The 17348-nt window shown below is 46.0% G+C and overlaps 30 non-coding genes across 30 annotated transcripts; all 30 read right to left on the reverse strand.

Annotated features, from left to right (window-relative positions):
• Positions 1–498: 498 nt before the first annotated feature.
• Positions 499–689, reverse strand: LOC143499708 (U2 spliceosomal RNA). The gene has a single exon (XR_013126315.1). It is a non-coding gene; the product is annotated as a U2 spliceosomal RNA (small nuclear RNA).
• Positions 690–852: 163 nt separating this feature from the next.
• LOC143500031 (U5 spliceosomal RNA) lies at positions 853–971 on the reverse strand. The gene has a single exon (XR_013126565.1). It is a non-coding gene; the product is annotated as a U5 spliceosomal RNA (small nuclear RNA).
• A 672-nt stretch (positions 972–1643) lies between these two features.
• LOC143499709 (U2 spliceosomal RNA) lies at positions 1644–1834 on the reverse strand. Its single transcript, XR_013126316.1, has one exon. It is a non-coding gene; the product is annotated as a U2 spliceosomal RNA (small nuclear RNA).
• Positions 1835–1997: 163 nt separating this feature from the next.
• LOC143500032 (U5 spliceosomal RNA) lies at positions 1998–2116 on the reverse strand. The gene has a single exon (XR_013126566.1). It is a non-coding gene; the product is annotated as a U5 spliceosomal RNA (small nuclear RNA).
• Positions 2117–2785: 669 nt separating this feature from the next.
• Positions 2786–2976, reverse strand: LOC143499711 (U2 spliceosomal RNA). The gene has a single exon (XR_013126318.1). It is a non-coding gene; the product is annotated as a U2 spliceosomal RNA (small nuclear RNA).
• Positions 2977–3139: 163 nt separating this feature from the next.
• LOC143500033 (U5 spliceosomal RNA) lies at positions 3140–3258 on the reverse strand. The gene has a single exon (XR_013126567.1). It is a non-coding gene; the product is annotated as a U5 spliceosomal RNA (small nuclear RNA).
• A 672-nt stretch (positions 3259–3930) lies between these two features.
• LOC143499712 (U2 spliceosomal RNA) lies at positions 3931–4121 on the reverse strand. Its single transcript, XR_013126319.1, has one exon. It is a non-coding gene; the product is annotated as a U2 spliceosomal RNA (small nuclear RNA).
• A 163-nt stretch (positions 4122–4284) lies between these two features.
• Positions 4285–4403, reverse strand: LOC143500034 (U5 spliceosomal RNA). Its single transcript, XR_013126568.1, has one exon. It is a non-coding gene; the product is annotated as a U5 spliceosomal RNA (small nuclear RNA).
• A 675-nt stretch (positions 4404–5078) lies between these two features.
• LOC143499713 (U2 spliceosomal RNA) lies at positions 5079–5269 on the reverse strand. The gene has a single exon (XR_013126320.1). It is a non-coding gene; the product is annotated as a U2 spliceosomal RNA (small nuclear RNA).
• Positions 5270–5432: 163 nt separating this feature from the next.
• Positions 5433–5551, reverse strand: LOC143500035 (U5 spliceosomal RNA). The gene has a single exon (XR_013126569.1). It is a non-coding gene; the product is annotated as a U5 spliceosomal RNA (small nuclear RNA).
• Positions 5552–6222: 671 nt separating this feature from the next.
• LOC143499714 (U2 spliceosomal RNA) lies at positions 6223–6413 on the reverse strand. Its single transcript, XR_013126321.1, has one exon. It is a non-coding gene; the product is annotated as a U2 spliceosomal RNA (small nuclear RNA).
• Positions 6414–6576: 163 nt separating this feature from the next.
• LOC143500037 (U5 spliceosomal RNA) lies at positions 6577–6695 on the reverse strand. The gene has a single exon (XR_013126571.1). It is a non-coding gene; the product is annotated as a U5 spliceosomal RNA (small nuclear RNA).
• A 672-nt stretch (positions 6696–7367) lies between these two features.
• LOC143499715 (U2 spliceosomal RNA) lies at positions 7368–7558 on the reverse strand. The gene has a single exon (XR_013126322.1). It is a non-coding gene; the product is annotated as a U2 spliceosomal RNA (small nuclear RNA).
• A 163-nt stretch (positions 7559–7721) lies between these two features.
• LOC143500038 (U5 spliceosomal RNA) lies at positions 7722–7840 on the reverse strand. The gene has a single exon (XR_013126572.1). It is a non-coding gene; the product is annotated as a U5 spliceosomal RNA (small nuclear RNA).
• A 671-nt stretch (positions 7841–8511) lies between these two features.
• On the reverse strand, positions 8512–8702 carry LOC143499716 (U2 spliceosomal RNA). The gene has a single exon (XR_013126323.1). It is a non-coding gene; the product is annotated as a U2 spliceosomal RNA (small nuclear RNA).
• A 163-nt stretch (positions 8703–8865) lies between these two features.
• Positions 8866–8984, reverse strand: LOC143500039 (U5 spliceosomal RNA). Its single transcript, XR_013126573.1, has one exon. It is a non-coding gene; the product is annotated as a U5 spliceosomal RNA (small nuclear RNA).
• A 674-nt stretch (positions 8985–9658) lies between these two features.
• Positions 9659–9849, reverse strand: LOC143499717 (U2 spliceosomal RNA). The gene has a single exon (XR_013126324.1). It is a non-coding gene; the product is annotated as a U2 spliceosomal RNA (small nuclear RNA).
• A 163-nt stretch (positions 9850–10012) lies between these two features.
• Positions 10013–10131, reverse strand: LOC143500040 (U5 spliceosomal RNA). The gene has a single exon (XR_013126574.1). It is a non-coding gene; the product is annotated as a U5 spliceosomal RNA (small nuclear RNA).
• Positions 10132–10804: 673 nt separating this feature from the next.
• Positions 10805–10995, reverse strand: LOC143499718 (U2 spliceosomal RNA). The gene has a single exon (XR_013126325.1). It is a non-coding gene; the product is annotated as a U2 spliceosomal RNA (small nuclear RNA).
• Positions 10996–11158: 163 nt separating this feature from the next.
• On the reverse strand, positions 11159–11277 carry LOC143500041 (U5 spliceosomal RNA). The gene has a single exon (XR_013126575.1). It is a non-coding gene; the product is annotated as a U5 spliceosomal RNA (small nuclear RNA).
• A 667-nt stretch (positions 11278–11944) lies between these two features.
• Positions 11945–12135, reverse strand: LOC143499719 (U2 spliceosomal RNA). The gene has a single exon (XR_013126326.1). It is a non-coding gene; the product is annotated as a U2 spliceosomal RNA (small nuclear RNA).
• Positions 12136–12298: 163 nt separating this feature from the next.
• On the reverse strand, positions 12299–12417 carry LOC143500044 (U5 spliceosomal RNA). Its single transcript, XR_013126577.1, has one exon. It is a non-coding gene; the product is annotated as a U5 spliceosomal RNA (small nuclear RNA).
• A 674-nt stretch (positions 12418–13091) lies between these two features.
• LOC143499720 (U2 spliceosomal RNA) lies at positions 13092–13282 on the reverse strand. Its single transcript, XR_013126327.1, has one exon. It is a non-coding gene; the product is annotated as a U2 spliceosomal RNA (small nuclear RNA).
• Positions 13283–13445: 163 nt separating this feature from the next.
• Positions 13446–13564, reverse strand: LOC143500045 (U5 spliceosomal RNA). Its single transcript, XR_013126578.1, has one exon. It is a non-coding gene; the product is annotated as a U5 spliceosomal RNA (small nuclear RNA).
• Positions 13565–14239: 675 nt separating this feature from the next.
• Positions 14240–14430, reverse strand: LOC143499722 (U2 spliceosomal RNA). Its single transcript, XR_013126329.1, has one exon. It is a non-coding gene; the product is annotated as a U2 spliceosomal RNA (small nuclear RNA).
• A 163-nt stretch (positions 14431–14593) lies between these two features.
• On the reverse strand, positions 14594–14712 carry LOC143500046 (U5 spliceosomal RNA). Its single transcript, XR_013126579.1, has one exon. It is a non-coding gene; the product is annotated as a U5 spliceosomal RNA (small nuclear RNA).
• A 682-nt stretch (positions 14713–15394) lies between these two features.
• LOC143499723 (U2 spliceosomal RNA) lies at positions 15395–15585 on the reverse strand. Its single transcript, XR_013126330.1, has one exon. It is a non-coding gene; the product is annotated as a U2 spliceosomal RNA (small nuclear RNA).
• A 163-nt stretch (positions 15586–15748) lies between these two features.
• LOC143500047 (U5 spliceosomal RNA) lies at positions 15749–15867 on the reverse strand. The gene has a single exon (XR_013126580.1). It is a non-coding gene; the product is annotated as a U5 spliceosomal RNA (small nuclear RNA).
• Positions 15868–16546: 679 nt separating this feature from the next.
• Positions 16547–16737, reverse strand: LOC143499724 (U2 spliceosomal RNA). Its single transcript, XR_013126331.1, has one exon. It is a non-coding gene; the product is annotated as a U2 spliceosomal RNA (small nuclear RNA).
• A 163-nt stretch (positions 16738–16900) lies between these two features.
• On the reverse strand, positions 16901–17019 carry LOC143500048 (U5 spliceosomal RNA). Its single transcript, XR_013126581.1, has one exon. It is a non-coding gene; the product is annotated as a U5 spliceosomal RNA (small nuclear RNA).
• Positions 17020–17348: the final 329 nt, after the last annotated feature.

Raw genomic sequence — 17348 nt, forward strand, 5'->3', positions numbered from 1 at the left:
AGGGGAAAAAACAGTAACAATCTCAAAAAAAAAAAAAAAAAAAAAAAAAAAAAAAAAGAACAAAAACGGAGGGAAAACTGCAAACCGCCGAAAGGGGAGTGGCCTCCGCTCGCACTGCATTTGTGACCAGCTGACAAGGCAGTGAGAGAGACAGAGACCACTCACTCCCCTTCATTCTTACTTATTCTGGTTTTTTTTAAAGGAGTGAGCGCTTTTGGCTGCTTTGTTTTATTTATTCACACAGACAGACAGACAGAGACAGACAGACAGACAAATCAACCAACAAATGTAAAAATAAAGTTTTATAATATTATATATAGTTATATATATATATATATATATATATATATATATATACATACACACACACACACACACACACACACACACACACACACACACACACACACACACACACACATATTACAAATTCATTAAAATAAACAGGCTGATCATACCATACAACCAGCAACAAACTCTTTCTTTTCCACACGTTTAGGAAGGTGCACCGTTCCTGGAGGTACTGCAATACCAGGTCGATGCGTGGGGCGAACGGGGCAAGCCCCTGTTTCGCCTCCCTGTTCTAAAAATCCATTTAATATGAAGTCCTCATATAGAGGACGTATCAGATATTAAACTGATAAGAACAGATACTACACTTGATCTTAGCCAAAAGGCCGAGAAGCGATAACCTGAAATGGGCGCTGGCCTGGGCGCCGGCCTCGCCGGCACAGGCCTCCCCTCCGCGGAGACAGCGCCCTTCCTTCCTTCCAGCCGTACGTACGCTCACCCTTCCCTTCGTGCCACGCCCACCCCTACGTTTATACACATTCTCATTGTACAGATTGTTGCGGCCCTGCCCGGAGGCAGAGCGCTCCAAAAAATCAATTTGACTCTTTGACGTTCCCCTCCACGGAAATCTTTAGTAAAAGGCGAAAGATTTGTGCGTGAATGAAGAGAAACCCGAGCTATAGCCATGTAGGCTCAGGCGTCCCGCTACGCCAACCTAAAGCCTAGCTCGTTTGTTCGCGGTAACAAGGGAGGAGCCTGCGGGGCTGTGGCTTGTTGGCAACATCAGGCAGGCAGGCAGGCAGGCAGGCAGGCAGGGCTGGCAGGCTATAATGGAGAGAGAGAGAGAGAGAGGAGGGGAAAAAACAGTAACAATCTCAAAAAAAAAAAAAAAAAAAAAAAAAAAAAAAAGAACAAAAACGGAGGGAAAACTGCAAACCGCCGAAAGGGGAGTGGCCTCCGCTCGCACTGCATTTGTGACCAGCTGACAAGGCAGTGAGAGAGACAGAGACCACTCACTCCCCTTCATTCTTACTTATTCTGGTTTTTTTTAAAGGAGTGAGCGCTTTTGGCTGCTTTGTTTTATTTATTCACACAGACAGACAGACAGAGACAGACAGACAGACAAATCAACCAACAAATGTAAAAATAAAGTTTTATAATATTATATATATATATATATATATATATATATATATATATATATATATACATACACACACACACACACACACACACACACACACACACACACACACACACACACACACACACACATATTACAAATTCATTAAAATAAACAGGCTGATCATACCATACAACCAGCAACAAACTCTTTCTTTTCCACACGTTTAGGAAGGTGCACCGTTCCTGGAGGTACTGCAATACCAGGTCGATGCGTGGGGCGAACGGGGCAAGCCCCTGTTTCGCCTCCCTGTTCTAAAAATCCATTTAATATGAAGTCCTCATATAGAGGACGTATCAGATATTAAACTGATAAGAACAGATACTACACTTGATCTTAGCCAAAAGGCCGAGAAGCGATAACCTGAAATGGGCGCTGGCCTGGGCGCCGGCCTCGCCGGCACAGGCCTCCCCTCCGCGGAGACAGCGCCCTTCCTTCCTTCCAGCCGTACGTACGCTCACCCTTCCCTTCGTGCCACGCCCACCCCTACGTTTATACACATTCTCATTGTACAGATTGTTGCGGCCCTGCCCGGAGGCAGAGCGCTCCAAAAAATCAATTTGACTCTTTGACGTTCCCCTCCACGGAAATCTTTAGTAAAAGGCGAAAGATTTGTGCGTGAATGAAGAGAAACCCGAGCTATAGCCATGTAGGCTCAGGCGTCCCGCTACGCCAACCTAAAGCCTAGCTCGTTTGTTCGCGGTAACAAGGGAGGAGCCTGCGGGGCTGTGGCTTGTTGGCAACATCAGGCAGGCAGGCAGGCAGGCAGGCAGGCAGGGCTGGCAGGCTATAATGGAGAGAGAGAGAGAGAGAGGAGGGGAAAAAACAGTAACAATCTCAAAAAAAAAAAAAAAAAAAAAAAAAAAAAAAAAGAACAAAAACGGAGGGAAAACTGCAAACCGCCGAAAGGGGAGTGGCCTCCGCTCGCACTGCATTTGTGACCAGCTGACAAGGCAGTGAGAGAGACAGAGACCACTCACTCCCCTTCATTCTTACTTATTCTGGTTTTTTTTAAAGGAGTGAGCGCTTTTGGCTGCTTTGTTTTATTTATTCACACAGACAGACAGACAGAGACAGACAGACAGACAAATCAACCAACAAATGTAAAAATAAAGTTTTATAATATTATATATATATATATATATATATATATATATATATATATATATACATACACACACACACACACACACACACACACACACACACACACACACACACACACACACACACATATTACAAATTCATTAAAATAAACAGGCTGATCATACCATACAACCAGCAACAAACTCTTTCTTTTCCACACGTTTAGGAAGGTGCACCGTTCCTGGAGGTACTGCAATACCAGGTCGATGCGTGGGGCGAACGGGGCAAGCCCCTGTTTCGCCTCCCTGTTCTAAAAATCCATTTAATATGAAGTCCTCATATAGAGGACGTATCAGATATTAAACTGATAAGAACAGATACTACACTTGATCTTAGCCAAAAGGCCGAGAAGCGATAACCTGAAATGGGCGCTGGCCTGGGCGCCGGCCTCGCCGGCACAGGCCTCCCCTCCGCGGAGACAGCGCCCTTCCTTCCTTCCAGCCGTACGTACGCTCACCCTTCCCTTCGTGCCACGCCCACCCCTACGTTTATACACATTCTCATTGTACAGATTGTTGCGGCCCTGCCCGGAGGCAGAGCGCTCCAAAAAATCAATTTGACTCTTTGACGTTCCCCTCCACGGAAATCTTTAGTAAAAGGCGAAAGATTTGTGCGTGAATGAAGAGAAACCCGAGCTATAGCCATGTAGGCTCAGGCGTCCCGCTACGCCAACCTAAAGCCTAGCTCGTTTGTTCGCGGTAACAAGGGAGGAGCCTGCGGGGCTGTGGCTTGTTGGCAACATCAGGCAGGCAGGCAGGCAGGCAGGCAGGCAGGGCTGGCAGGCTATAATGGAGAGAGAGAGAGAGAGAGGAGGGGAAAAAACAGTAACAATCTCAAAAAAAAAAAAAAAAAAAAAAAAAAAAAAAAAAGAACAAAAACGGAGGGAAAACTGCAAACCGCCGAAAGGGGAGTGGCCTCCGCTCGCACTGCATTTGTGACCAGCTGACAAGGCAGTGAGAGAGACAGAGACCACTCACTCCCCTTCATTCTTACTTATTCTGGTTTTTTTTAAAGGAGTGAGCGCTTTTGGCTGCTTTGTTTTATTTATTCACACAGACAGACAGACAGAGACAGACAGACAGACAAATCAACCAACAAATGTAAAAATAAAGTTTTATAATATTATATATATATATATATATATATATATATATATATATATATATACATACACACACACACACACACACACACACACACACACACACACACACACACACACACACACACACATATTACAAATTCATTAAAATAAACAGGCTGATCATACCATACAACCAGCAACAAACTCTTTCTTTTCCACACGTTTAGGAAGGTGCACCGTTCCTGGAGGTACTGCAATACCAGGTCGATGCGTGGGGCGAACGGGGCAAGCCCCTGTTTCGCCTCCCTGTTCTAAAAATCCATTTAATATGAAGTCCTCATATAGAGGACGTATCAGATATTAAACTGATAAGAACAGATACTACACTTGATCTTAGCCAAAAGGCCGAGAAGCGATAACCTGAAATGGGCGCTGGCCTGGGCGCCGGCCTCGCCGGCACAGGCCTCCCCTCCGCGGAGACAGCGCCCTTCCTTCCTTCCAGCCGTACGTACGCTCACCCTTCCCTTCGTGCCACGCCCACCCCTACGTTTATACACATTCTCATTGTACAGATTGTTGCGGCCCTGCCCGGAGGCAGAGCGCTCCAAAAAATCAATTTGACTCTTTGACGTTCCCCTCCACGGAAATCTTTAGTAAAAGGCGAAAGATTTGTGCGTGAATGAAGAGAAACCCGAGCTATAGCCATGTAGGCTCAGGCGTCCCGCTACGCCAACCTAAAGCCTAGCTCGTTTGTTCGCGGTAACAAGGGAGGAGCCTGCGGGGCTGTGGCTTGTTGGCAACATCAGGCAGGCAGGCAGGCAGGCAGGCAGGCAGGGCTGGCAGGCTATAATGGAGAGAGAGAGAGAGAGAGGAGGGGAAAAAACAGTAACAATCTCAAAAAAAAAAAAAAAAAAAAAAAAAAAAAAAGAACAAAAACGGAGGGAAAACTGCAAACCGCCGAAAGGGGAGTGGCCTCCGCTCGCACTGCATTTGTGACCAGCTGACAAGGCAGTGAGAGAGACAGAGACCACTCACTCCCCTTCATTCTTACTTATTCTGGTTTTTTTTAAAGGATGTGAGCTGAGCGCTTTTGGCTGCTTTGTTTTATTTATTCACACAGACAGACAGACAGAGACAGACAGACAGACAAATCAACCAACAAATGTAAAAATAAAGTTTTATAATATTATATATATATATATATATATATATATATATATATATATATATATACATACACACACACACACACACACACACACACACACACACACACACACACACACACACACACACATATTACAAATTCATTAAAATAAACAGGCTGATCATACCATACAACCAGCAACAAACTCTTTCTTTTCCACACGTTTAGGAAGGTGCACCGTTCCTGGAGGTACTGCAATACCAGGTCGATGCGTGGGGCGAACGGGGCAAGCCCCTGTTTCGCCTCCCTGTTCTAAAAATCCATTTAATATGAAGTCCTCATATAGAGGACGTATCAGATATTAAACTGATAAGAACAGATACTACACTTGATCTTAGCCAAAAGGCCGAGAAGCGATAACCTGAAATGGGCGCTGGCCTGGGCGCCGGCCTCGCCGGCACAGGCCTCCCCTCCGCGGAGACAGCGCCCTTCCTTCCTTCCAGCCGTACGTACGCTCACCCTTCCCTTCGTGCCACGCCCACCCCTACGTTTATACACATTCTCATTGTACAGATTGTTGCGGCCCTGCCCGGAGGCAGAGCGCTCCAAAAAATCAATTTGACTCTTTGACGTTCCCCTCCACGGAAATCTTTAGTAAAAGGCGAAAGATTTGTGCGTGAATGAAGAGAAACCCGAGCTATAGCCATGTAGGCTCAGGCGTCCCGCTACGCCAACCTAAAGCCTAGCTCGTTTGTTCGCGGTAACAAGGGAGGAGCCTGCGGGGCTGTGGCTTGTTGGCAACATCAGGCAGGCAGGCAGGCAGGCAGGCAGGCAGGGCTGGCAGGCTATAATGGAGAGAGAGAGAGAGAGAGGAGGGGAAAAAACAGTAACAATCTCAAAAAAAAAAAAAAAAAAAAAAAAAAAAAAAAAGAACAAAAACGGAGGGAAAACTGCAAACCGCCGAAAGGGGAGTGGCCTCCGCTCGCACTGCATTTGTGACCAGCTGACAAGGCAGTGAGAGAGACAGAGACCACTCACTCCCCTTCATTCTTACTTATTCTGGTTTTTTTTAAAGGAGTGAGCGCTTTTGGCTGCTTTGTTTTATTTATTCACACAGACAGACAGACAGAGACAGACAGACAGACAAATCAACCAACAAATGTAAAAATAAAGTTTTATAATATTATATATATATATATATATATATATATATATATATATATATATACATACACACACACACACACACACACACACACACACACACACACACACACACACACACACACACACATATTACAAATTCATTAAAATAAACAGGCTGATCATACCATACAACCAGCAACAAACTCTTTCTTTTCCACACGTTTAGGAAGGTGCACCGTTCCTGGAGGTACTGCAATACCAGGTCGATGCGTGGGGCGAACGGGGCAAGCCCCTGTTTCGCCTCCCTGTTCTAAAAATCCATTTAATATGAAGTCCTCATATAGAGGACGTATCAGATATTAAACTGATAAGAACAGATACTACACTTGATCTTAGCCAAAAGGCCGAGAAGCGATAACCTGAAATGGGCGCTGGCCTGGGCGCCGGCCTCGCCGGCACAGGCCTCCCCTCCGCGGAGACAGCGCCCTTCCTTCCTTCCAGCCGTACGTACGCTCACCCTTCCCTTCGTGCCACGCCCACCCCTACGTTTATACACATTCTCATTGTACAGATTGTTGCGGCCCTGCCCGGAGGCAGAGCGCTCCAAAAAATCAATTTGACTCTTTGACGTTCCCCTCCACGGAAATCTTTAGTAAAAGGCGAAAGATTTGTGCGTGAATGAAGAGAAACCCGAGCTATAGCCATGTAGGCTCAGGCGTCCCGCTACGCCAACCTAAAGCCTAGCTCGTTTGTTCGCGGTAACAAGGGAGGAGCCTGCGGGGCTGTGGCTTGTTGGCAACATCAGGCAGGCAGGCAGGCAGGCAGGCAGGCAGGGCTGGCAGGCTATAATGGAGAGAGAGAGAGAGAGAGGAGGGGAAAAAACAGTAACAATCTCAAAAAAAAAAAAAAAAAAAAAAAAAAAAAAAAGAACAAAAACGGAGGGAAAACTGCAAACCGCCGAAAGGGGAGTGGCCTCCGCTCGCACTGCATTTGTGACCAGCTGACAAGGCAGTGAGAGAGACAGAGACCACTCACTCCCCTTCATTCTTACTTATTCTGGTTTTTTTTAAAGGAGTGAGCGCTTTTGGCTGCTTTGTTTTATTTATTCACACAGACAGACAGACAGAGACAGACAGACAGACAAATCAACCAACAAATGTAAAAATAAAGTTTTATAATATTATATATATATATATATATATATATATATATATATATATATATATACATACACACACACACACACACACACACACACACACACACACACACACACACACACACACACACACATATTACAAATTCATTAAAATAAACAGGCTGATCATACCATACAACCAGCAACAAACTCTTTCTTTTCCACACGTTTAGGAAGGTGCACCGTTCCTGGAGGTACTGCAATACCAGGTCGATGCGTGGGGCGAACGGGGCAAGCCCCTGTTTCGCCTCCCTGTTCTAAAAATCCATTTAATATGAAGTCCTCATATAGAGGACGTATCAGATATTAAACTGATAAGAACAGATACTACACTTGATCTTAGCCAAAAGGCCGAGAAGCGATAACCTGAAATGGGCGCTGGCCTGGGCGCCGGCCTCGCCGGCACAGGCCTCCCCTCCGCGGAGACAGCGCCCTTCCTTCCTTCCAGCCGTACGTACGCTCACCCTTCCCTTCGTGCCACGCCCACCCCTACGTTTATACACATTCTCATTGTACAGATTGTTGCGGCCCTGCCCGGAGGCAGAGCGCTCCAAAAAATCAATTTGACTCTTTGACGTTCCCCTCCACGGAAATCTTTAGTAAAAGGCGAAAGATTTGTGCGTGAATGAAGAGAAACCCGAGCTATAGCCATGTAGGCTCAGGCGTCCCGCTACGCCAACCTAAAGCCTAGCTCGTTTGTTCGCGGTAACAAGGGAGGAGCCTGCGGGGCTGTGGCTTGTTGGCAACATCAGGCAGGCAGGCAGGCAGGCAGGCAGGCAGGGCTGGCAGGCTATAATGGAGAGAGAGAGAGAGAGAGGAGGGGAAAAAACAGTAACAATCTCAAAAAAAAAAAAAAAAAAAAAAAAAAAAAAAAAGAACAAAAACGGAGGGAAAACTGCAAACCGCCGAAAGGGGAGTGGCCTCCGCTCGCACTGCATTTGTGACCAGCTGACAAGGCAGTGAGAGAGACAGAGACCACTCACTCCCCTTCATTCTTACTTATTCTGGTTTTTTTTAAAGGAGTGAGCGCTTTTGGCTGCTTTGTTTTATTTATTCACACAGACAGACAGACAGAGACAGACAGACAGACAAATCAACCAACAAATGTAAAAATAAAGTTTTATAATATTATATATATATATATATATATATATATATATATATATATATATATACATACACACACACACACACACACACACACACACACACACACACACACACACACACACACACACATATTACAAATTCATTAAAATAAACAGGCTGATCATACCATACAACCAGCAACAAACTCTTTCTTTTCCACACGTTTAGGAAGGTGCACCGTTCCTGGAGGTACTGCAATACCAGGTCGATGCGTGGGGCGAACGGGGCAAGCCCCTGTTTCGCCTCCCTGTTCTAAAAATCCATTTAATATGAAGTCCTCATATAGAGGACGTATCAGATATTAAACTGATAAGAACAGATACTACACTTGATCTTAGCCAAAAGGCCGAGAAGCGATAACCTGAAATGGGCGCTGGCCTGGGCGCCGGCCTCGCCGGCACAGGCCTCCCCTCCGCGGAGACAGCGCCCTTCCTTCCTTCCAGCCGTACGTACGCTCACCCTTCCCTTCGTGCCACGCCCACCCCTACGTTTATACACATTCTCATTGTACAGATTGTTGCGGCCCTGCCCGGAGGCAGAGCGCTCCAAAAAATCAATTTGACTCTTTGACGTTCCCCTCCACGGAAATCTTTAGTAAAAGGCGAAAGATTTGTGCGTGAATGAAGAGAAACCCGAGCTATAGCCATGTAGGCTCAGGCGTCCCGCTACGCCAACCTAAAGCCTAGCTCGTTTGTTCGCGGTAACAAGGGAGGAGCCTGCGGGGCTGTGGCTTGTTGGCAACATCAGGCAGGCAGGCAGGCAGGCAGGCAGGCAGGGCTGGCAGGCTATAATGGAGAGAGAGAGAGAGAGAGGAGGGGAAAAAACAGTAACAATCTCAAAAAAAAAAAAAAAAAAAAAAAAAAAAAAAAGAACAAAAACGGAGGGAAAACTGCAAACCGCCGAAAGGGGAGTGGCCTCCGCTCGCACTGCATTTGTGACCAGCTGACAAGGCAGTGAGAGAGACAGAGACCACTCACTCCCCTTCATTCTTACTTATTCTGGTTTTTTTTAAAGGAGTGAGCGCTTTTGGCTGCTTTGTTTTATTTATTCACACAGACAGACAGACAGAGACAGACAGACAGACAAATCAACCAACAAATGTAAAAATAAAGTTTTATAATATTATATATATATATATATATATATATATATATATATATATATATATATATACATACACACACACACACACACACACACACACACACACACACACACACACACACACACACACACATATTACAAATTCATTAAAATAAACAGGCTGATCATACCATACAACCAGCAACAAACTCTTTCTTTTCCACACGTTTAGGAAGGTGCACCGTTCCTGGAGGTACTGCAATACCAGGTCGATGCGTGGGGCGAACGGGGCAAGCCCCTGTTTCGCCTCCCTGTTCTAAAAATCCATTTAATATGAAGTCCTCATATAGAGGACGTATCAGATATTAAACTGATAAGAACAGATACTACACTTGATCTTAGCCAAAAGGCCGAGAAGCGATAACCTGAAATGGGCGCTGGCCTGGGCGCCGGCCTCGCCGGCACAGGCCTCCCCTCCGCGGAGACAGCGCCCTTCCTTCCTTCCAGCCGTACGTACGCTCACCCTTCCCTTCGTGCCACGCCCACCCCTACGTTTATACACATTCTCATTGTACAGATTGTTGCGGCCCTGCCCGGAGGCAGAGCGCTCCAAAAAATCAATTTGACTCTTTGACGTTCCCCTCCACGGAAATCTTTAGTAAAAGGCGAAAGATTTGTGCGTGAATGAAGAGAAACCCGAGCTATAGCCATGTAGGCTCAGGCGTCCCGCTACGCCAACCTAAAGCCTAGCTCGTTTGTTCGCTGGTAACAAGGGAGGAGCCTGCGGGGCTGTGGCTTGTTGGCAACATCAGGCAGGCAGGCAGGCAGGCAGGCAGGCAGGGCTGGCAGGCTATAATGGAGAGAGAGAGAGAGAGAGGAGGGGAAAAAACAGTAACAATCTCAAAAAAAAAAAAAAAAAAAAAAAAAAAAAAAAGAACAAAAACGGAGGGAAAACTGCAAACCGCCGAAAGGGGAGTGGCCTCCGCTCGCACTGCATTTGTGACCAGCTGACAAGGCAGTGAGAGAGACAGAGACCACTCACTCCCCTTCATTCTTACTTATTCTGGTTTTTTTTAAAGGAGTGAGCGCTTTTGGCTGCTTTGTTTTATTTATTCACACAGACAGACAGACAGAGACAGACAGACAGACAAATCAACCAACAAATGTAAAAATAAAGTTTTATAATATTATATATATATATATATATATATATATATATATATATATATATATACATACACACACACACACACACACACACACACACACACACACACACACACACACACACACACACACATATTACAAATTCATTAAAATAAACAGGCTGATCATACCATACAACCAGCAACAAACTCTTTCTTTTCCACACGTTTAGGAAGGTGCACCGTTCCTGGAGGTACTGCAATACCAGGTCGATGCGTGGGGCGAACGGGGCAAGCCCCTGTTTCGCCTCCCTGTTCTAAAAATCCATTTAATATGAAGTCCTCATATAGAGGACGTATCAGATATTAAACTGATAAGAACAGATACTACACTTGATCTTAGCCAAAAGGCCGAGAAGCGATAACCTGAAATGGGCGCTGGCCTGGGCGCCGGCCTCGCCGGCACAGGCCTCCCCTCCGCGGAGACAGCGCCCTTCCTTCCTTCCAGCCGTACGTACGCTCACCCTTCCCTTCGTGCCACGCCCACCCCTACGTTTATACACATTCTCATTGTACAGATTGTTGCGGCCCTGCCCGGAGGCAGAGCGCTCCAAAAAATCAATTTGACTCTTTGACGTTCCCCTCCACGGAAATCTTTAGTAAAAGGCGAAAGATTTGTGCGTGAATGAAGAGAAACCCGAGCTATAGCCATGTAGGCTCAGGCGTCCCGCTACGCCAACCTAAAGCCTAGCTCGTTTGTTCGCGGTAACAAGGGAGGAGCCTGCGGGGCTGTGGCTTGTTGGCAACATCAGGCAGGCAGGCAGGCAGGCAGGCAGGCAGGGCTGGCAGGCTATAATGGAGAGAGAGAGAGAGAGAGGAGGGGAAAAAACAGTAACAATCTCAAAAAAAAAAAAAAAAAAAAAAAAAAAAAAAAAGAACAAAAACGGAGGGAAAACTGCAAACCGCCGAAAGGGGAGTGGCCTCCGCTCGCACTGCATTTGTGACCAGCTGACAAGGCAGTGAGAGAGACAGAGACCACTCACTCCCCTTCATTCTTACTTATTCTGGTTTTTTTTAAAGGAGTGAGCGCTTTTGGCTGCTTTGTTTTATTTATTCACACAGACAGACAGACAGAGACAGACAGACAGACAAATCAACCAACAAATGTAAAAATAAAGTTTTATAATATTATATATATATATATATATATATATATATATATATATATACATACACACACACACACACACACACACACACACACACACACACACACACACACACACACACACACATATTACAAATTCATTAAAATAAACAGGCTGATCATACCATACAACCAGCAACAAACTCTTTCTTTTCCACACGTTTAGGAAGGTGCACCGTTCCTGGAGGTACTGCAATACCAGGTCGATGCGTGGGGCGAACGGGGCAAGCCCCTGTTTCGCCTCCCTGTTCTAAAAATCCATTTAATATGAAGTCCTCATATAGAGGACGTATCAGATATTAAACTGATAAGAACAGATACTACACTTGATCTTAGCCAAAAGGCCGAGAAGCGATAACCTGAAATGGGCGCTGGCCTGGGCGCCGGCCTCGCCGGCACAGGCCTCCCCTCCGCGGAGACAGCGCCCTTCCTTCCTTCCAGCCGTACGTACGCTCACCCTTCCCTTCGTGCCACGCCCACCCCTACGTTTATACACATTCTCATTGTACAGATTGTTGCGGCCCTGCCCGGAGGCAGAGCGCTCCAAAAAATCAATTTGACTCTTTGACGTTCCCCTCCACGGAAATCTTTAGTAAAAGGCGAAAGATTTGTGCGTGAATGAAGAGAAACCCGAGCTATAGCCATGTAGGCTCAGGCGTCCCGCTACGCCAACCTAAAGCCTAGCTCGTTTGTTCGCGGTAACAAGGGAGGAGCCTGCGGGGCTGTGGCTTGTTGGCAACATCAGGCAGGCAGGCAGGCAGGCAGGCAGGCAGGGCTGGCAGGCTATAATGGAGAGAGAGAGAGAGAGAGGAGGGGAAAAAACAGTAACAATCTCAAAAAAAAAAAAAAAAAAAAAAAAAAAAAAAAGAACAAAAACGGAGGGAAAACTGCAAACCGCCGAAAGGGGAGTGGCCTCCGCTCGCACTGCATTTGTGACCAGCTGACAAGGCAGTGAGAGAGACAGAGACCACTCACTCCCCTTCATTCTTACTTATTCTGGTTTTTTTTAAAGGAGTGAGCGCTTTTGGCTGCTTTGTTTTATTTATTCACACAGACAGACAGACAGAGACAGACAGACAGACAAATCAACCAACAAATGTAAAAATAAAGTTTTATAATATTATATATATATATATATATATATATATATATATATATATATATATATATACATACACACACACACACACACACACACACACACACACACACACACACACACACACACACACACATATTACAAATTCATTAAAATAAACAGGCTGATCATACCATACAACCAGCAACAAACTCTTTCTTTTCCACACGTTTAGGAAGGTGCACCGTTCCTGGAGGTACTGCAATACCAGGTCGATGCGTGGGGCGAACGGGGCAAGCCCCTGTTTCGCCTCCCTGTTCTAAAAATCCATTTAATATGAAGTCCTCATATAGAGGACGTATCAGATATTAAACTGATAAGAACAGATACTACACTTGATCTTAGCCAAAAGGCCGAGAAGCGATAACCTGAAATGGGCGCTGGCCTGGGCGCCGGCCTCGCCGGCACAGGCCTCCCCTCCGCGGAGACAGCGCCCTTCCTTCCTTCCAGCCGTACGTACGCTCACCCTTCCCTTCGTGCCACGCCCACCCCTACGTTTATACACATTCTCATTGTACAGATTGTTGCGGCCCTGCCCGGAGGCAGAGCGCTCCAAAAAATCAATTTGACTCTTTGACGTTCCCCTCCACGGAAATCTTTAGTAAAAGGCGAAAGATTTGTGCGTGAATGAAGAGAAACCCGAGCTATAGCCATGTAGGCTCAGGCGTCCCGCTACGCCAACCTAAAGCCTAGCTCGTTTGTTCGCGGTAACAAGGGAGGAGCCTGCGGGGCTGTGGCTTGTTGGCAACATCAGGCAGGCAGGCAGGCAGGCAGGCAGGCAGGGCTGGCAGGCTATAATGGAGAGAGAGAGAGAGAGAGGAGGGGAAAAAACAGTAACAATCTCAAAAAAAAAAAAAAAAAAAAAAAAAAAAAAAAGAACAAAAACGGAGGGAAAACTGCAAACCGCCGAAAGGGGAGTGGCCTCCGCTCGCACTGCATTTGTGACCAGCTGACAAGGCAGTGAGAGAGACAGAGACCACTCACTCCCCTTCATTCTTACTTATTCTGGTTTTTTTTAAAGGATGTGAGCGCTTTTGGCTGCTTTGTTTTATTTATTCACACAGACAGACAGACAGAGACAGACAGACAGACAAATCAACCAACAAATGTAAAAATAAAGTTTTATAATATTATATATATATATATATATATATATATATATATATATATATATATATACATACACACACACACACACACACACACACACACACACACACACACACACACACACACACACACACATATTACAAATTCATTAAAATAAACAGGCTGATCATACCATACAACCAGCAACAAACTCTTTCTTTTCCACACGTTTAGGAAGGTGCACCGTTCCTGGAGGTACTGCAATACCAGGTCGATGCGTGGGGCGAACGGGGCAAGCCCCTGTTTCGCCTCCCTGTTCTAAAAATCCATTTAATATGAAGTCCTCATATAGAGGACGTATCAGATATTAAACTGATAAGAACAGATACTACACTTGATCTTAGCCAAAAGGCCGAGAAGCGATAACCTGAAATGGGCGCTGGCCTGGGCGCCGGCCTCGCCGGCACAGGCCTCCCCTCCGCGGAGACAGCGCCCTTCCTTCCTTCCAGCCGTACGTACGCTCACCCTTCCCTTCGTGCCACGCCCACCCCTACGTTTATACACATTCTCATTGTACAGATTGTTGCGGCCCTGCCCGGAGGCAGAGCGCTCCAAAAAATCAATTTGACTCTTTGACGTTCCCCTCCACGGAAATCTTTAGTAAAAGGCGAAAGATTTGTGCGTGAATGAAGAGAAACCCGAGCTATAGCCATGTAGGCTCAGGCGTCCCGCTACGCCAACCTAAAGCCTAGCTCGTTTGTTCGCGGTAACAAGGGAGGAGCCTGCGGGGCTGTGGCTTGTTGGCAACATCAGGCAGGCAGGCAGGCAGGCAGGCAGGCAGGGCTGGCAGGCTATAATGGAGAGAGAGAGAGAGAGAGGAGGGGAAAAAACAGTAACAATCTCAAAAAAAAAAAAAAAAAAAAAAAAAAAAAAAAGAACAAAAACGGAGGGAAAACTGCAAACCGCCGAAAGGGGAGTGGCCTCCGCTCGCACTGCATTTGTGACCAGCTGACAAGGCAGTGAGAGAGACAGAGACCACTCACTCCCCTTCATTCTTACTTATTCTGGTTTTTTTTAAAGGAGTGAGCGCTTTTGGCTGCTTTGTTTTATTTATTCACACAGACAGACAGACAGAGACAGACAGACAGACAAATCAACCAACAAATGTAAAAATAAAGTTTTATAATATTATATATATATATATATATATATATATATATATATATATATATATATATATACATACACACACACACACACACACACACACACACACACACACACACACACACACACACACACACACACACATATTACAAATTCATTAAAATAAACAGGCTGATCATACCATACAACCAGCAACAAACTCTTTCTTTTCCACACGTTTAGGAAGGTGCACCGTTCCTGGAGGTACTGCAATACCAGGTCGATGCGTGGGGCGAACGGGGCAAGCCCCTGTTTCGCCTCCCTGTTCTAAAAATCCATTTAATATGAAGTCCTCATATAGAGGACGTATCAGATATTAAACTGATAAGAACAGATACTACACTTGATCTTAGCCAAAAGGCCGAGAAGCGATAACCTGAAATGGGCGCTGGCCTGGGCGCCGGCCTCGCCGGCACAGGCCTCCCCTCCGCGGAGACAGCGCCCTTCCTTCCTTCCAGCCGTACGTACGCTCACCCTTCCCTTCGTGCCACGCCCACCCCTACGTTTATACACATTCTCATTGTACAGATTGTTGCGGCCCTGCCCGGAGGCAGAGCGCTCCAAAAAATCAATTTGACTCTTTGACGTTCCCCTCCACGGAAATCTTTAGTAAAAGGCGAAAGATTTGTGCGTGAATGAAGAGAAACCCGAGCTATAGCCATGTAGGCTCAGGCGTCCCGCTACGCCAACCTAAAGCCTAGCTCGTTTGTTCGCGGTAACAAGGGAGGAGCCTGCGGGGCTGTGGCTTGTTGGCAACATCAGGCAGGCAGGCAGGCAGGCAGGCAGGCAGGGCTGGCAGGCTATAATGGAGAGAGAGAGAGAGAGAGAGGAGGGGAAAAAACAGTAACAATCTCAAAAAAAAAAAAAAAAAAAAAAAAAAAAAAAAGAACAAAAACGGAGGGAAAACTGCAAACCGCCGAAAGGGGAGTGGCCTCCGCTCGCACTGCATTTGTGACCAGCTGACAAGGCAGTGAGAGAGACAGAGACCACTCACTCCCCTTCATTCTTACTTATTCTGGTTTTTTTTAAAGGAGTGAGCGCTTTTGGCTGCTTTGTTTTATTTATTCACACAGACAGACAGACAGAGACAGACAGACAGACAAATCAACCAACAAATGTAAAAATAAAGTTTTATAATATATATATATATATATATATATATATATATATATATATATATATATATATATACATACACACACACACACACACACACACACACACACACACACACACACACACACACACACACACACATATTACAAATTCATTAAAATAAACAGGCTGATCATACCATACAACCAGCAACAAACTCTTTCTTTTCCACACGTTTAGGAAGGTGCACCGTTCCTGGAGGTACTGCAATACCAGGTCGATGCGTGGGGCGAACGGGGCAAGCCCCTGTTTCGCCTCCCTGTTCTAAAAATCCATTTAATATGAAGTCCTCATATAGAGGACGTATCAGATATTAAACTGATAAGAACAGATACTACACTTGATCTTAGCCAAAAGGCCGAGAAGCGATAACCTGAAATGGGCGCTGGCCTGGGCGCCGGCCTCGCCGGCACAGGCCTCCCCTCCGCGGAGACAGCGCCCTTCCTTCCTTCCAGCCGTACGTACGCTCACCCTTCCCTTCGTGCCACGCCCACCCCTACGTTTATACACATTCTCATTGTACAGATTGTTGCGGCCCTGCCCGGAGGCAGAGCGCTCCAAAAAATCAATTTGACTCTTTGACGTTCCCCTCCACGGAAATCTTTAGTAAAAGGCGAAAGATTTGTGCGTGAATGAAGAGAAACCCGAGCTATAGCCATGTAGGCTCAGGCGTCCCGCTACGCCAACCTAAAGCCTAGCTCGTTTGTTCGCGGTAACAAGGGAGGAGCCTGCGGGGCTGTGGCTTGTTGGCAACATCAGGCAGGCAGGCAGGCAGGCAGGCAGGCAGGGCTGGCAGGCTATAATGGAGAGAGAGAGAGAGAGAGGAGGGGAAAAAACAGTAACAATCTCAAAAAAAAAAAAAAAAAAAAAAAAAAAAAAAAGAACAAAAACGGAGGGAAAACTGCAAACCGCCGAAAGGGGAGTGGCCTCCGCTCGCACTGCATTTGTGACCAGCTGACAAGGCAGTGAGAGAGACAGAGA

This window comes from Brachyhypopomus gauderio, unplaced genomic scaffold (genome assembly GCF_052324685.1).
Source record: "Brachyhypopomus gauderio isolate BG-103 unplaced genomic scaffold, BGAUD_0.2 sc136, whole genome shotgun sequence".
Lineage (NCBI taxonomy): Eukaryota > Metazoa > Chordata > Actinopteri > Gymnotiformes > Hypopomidae > Brachyhypopomus > Brachyhypopomus gauderio.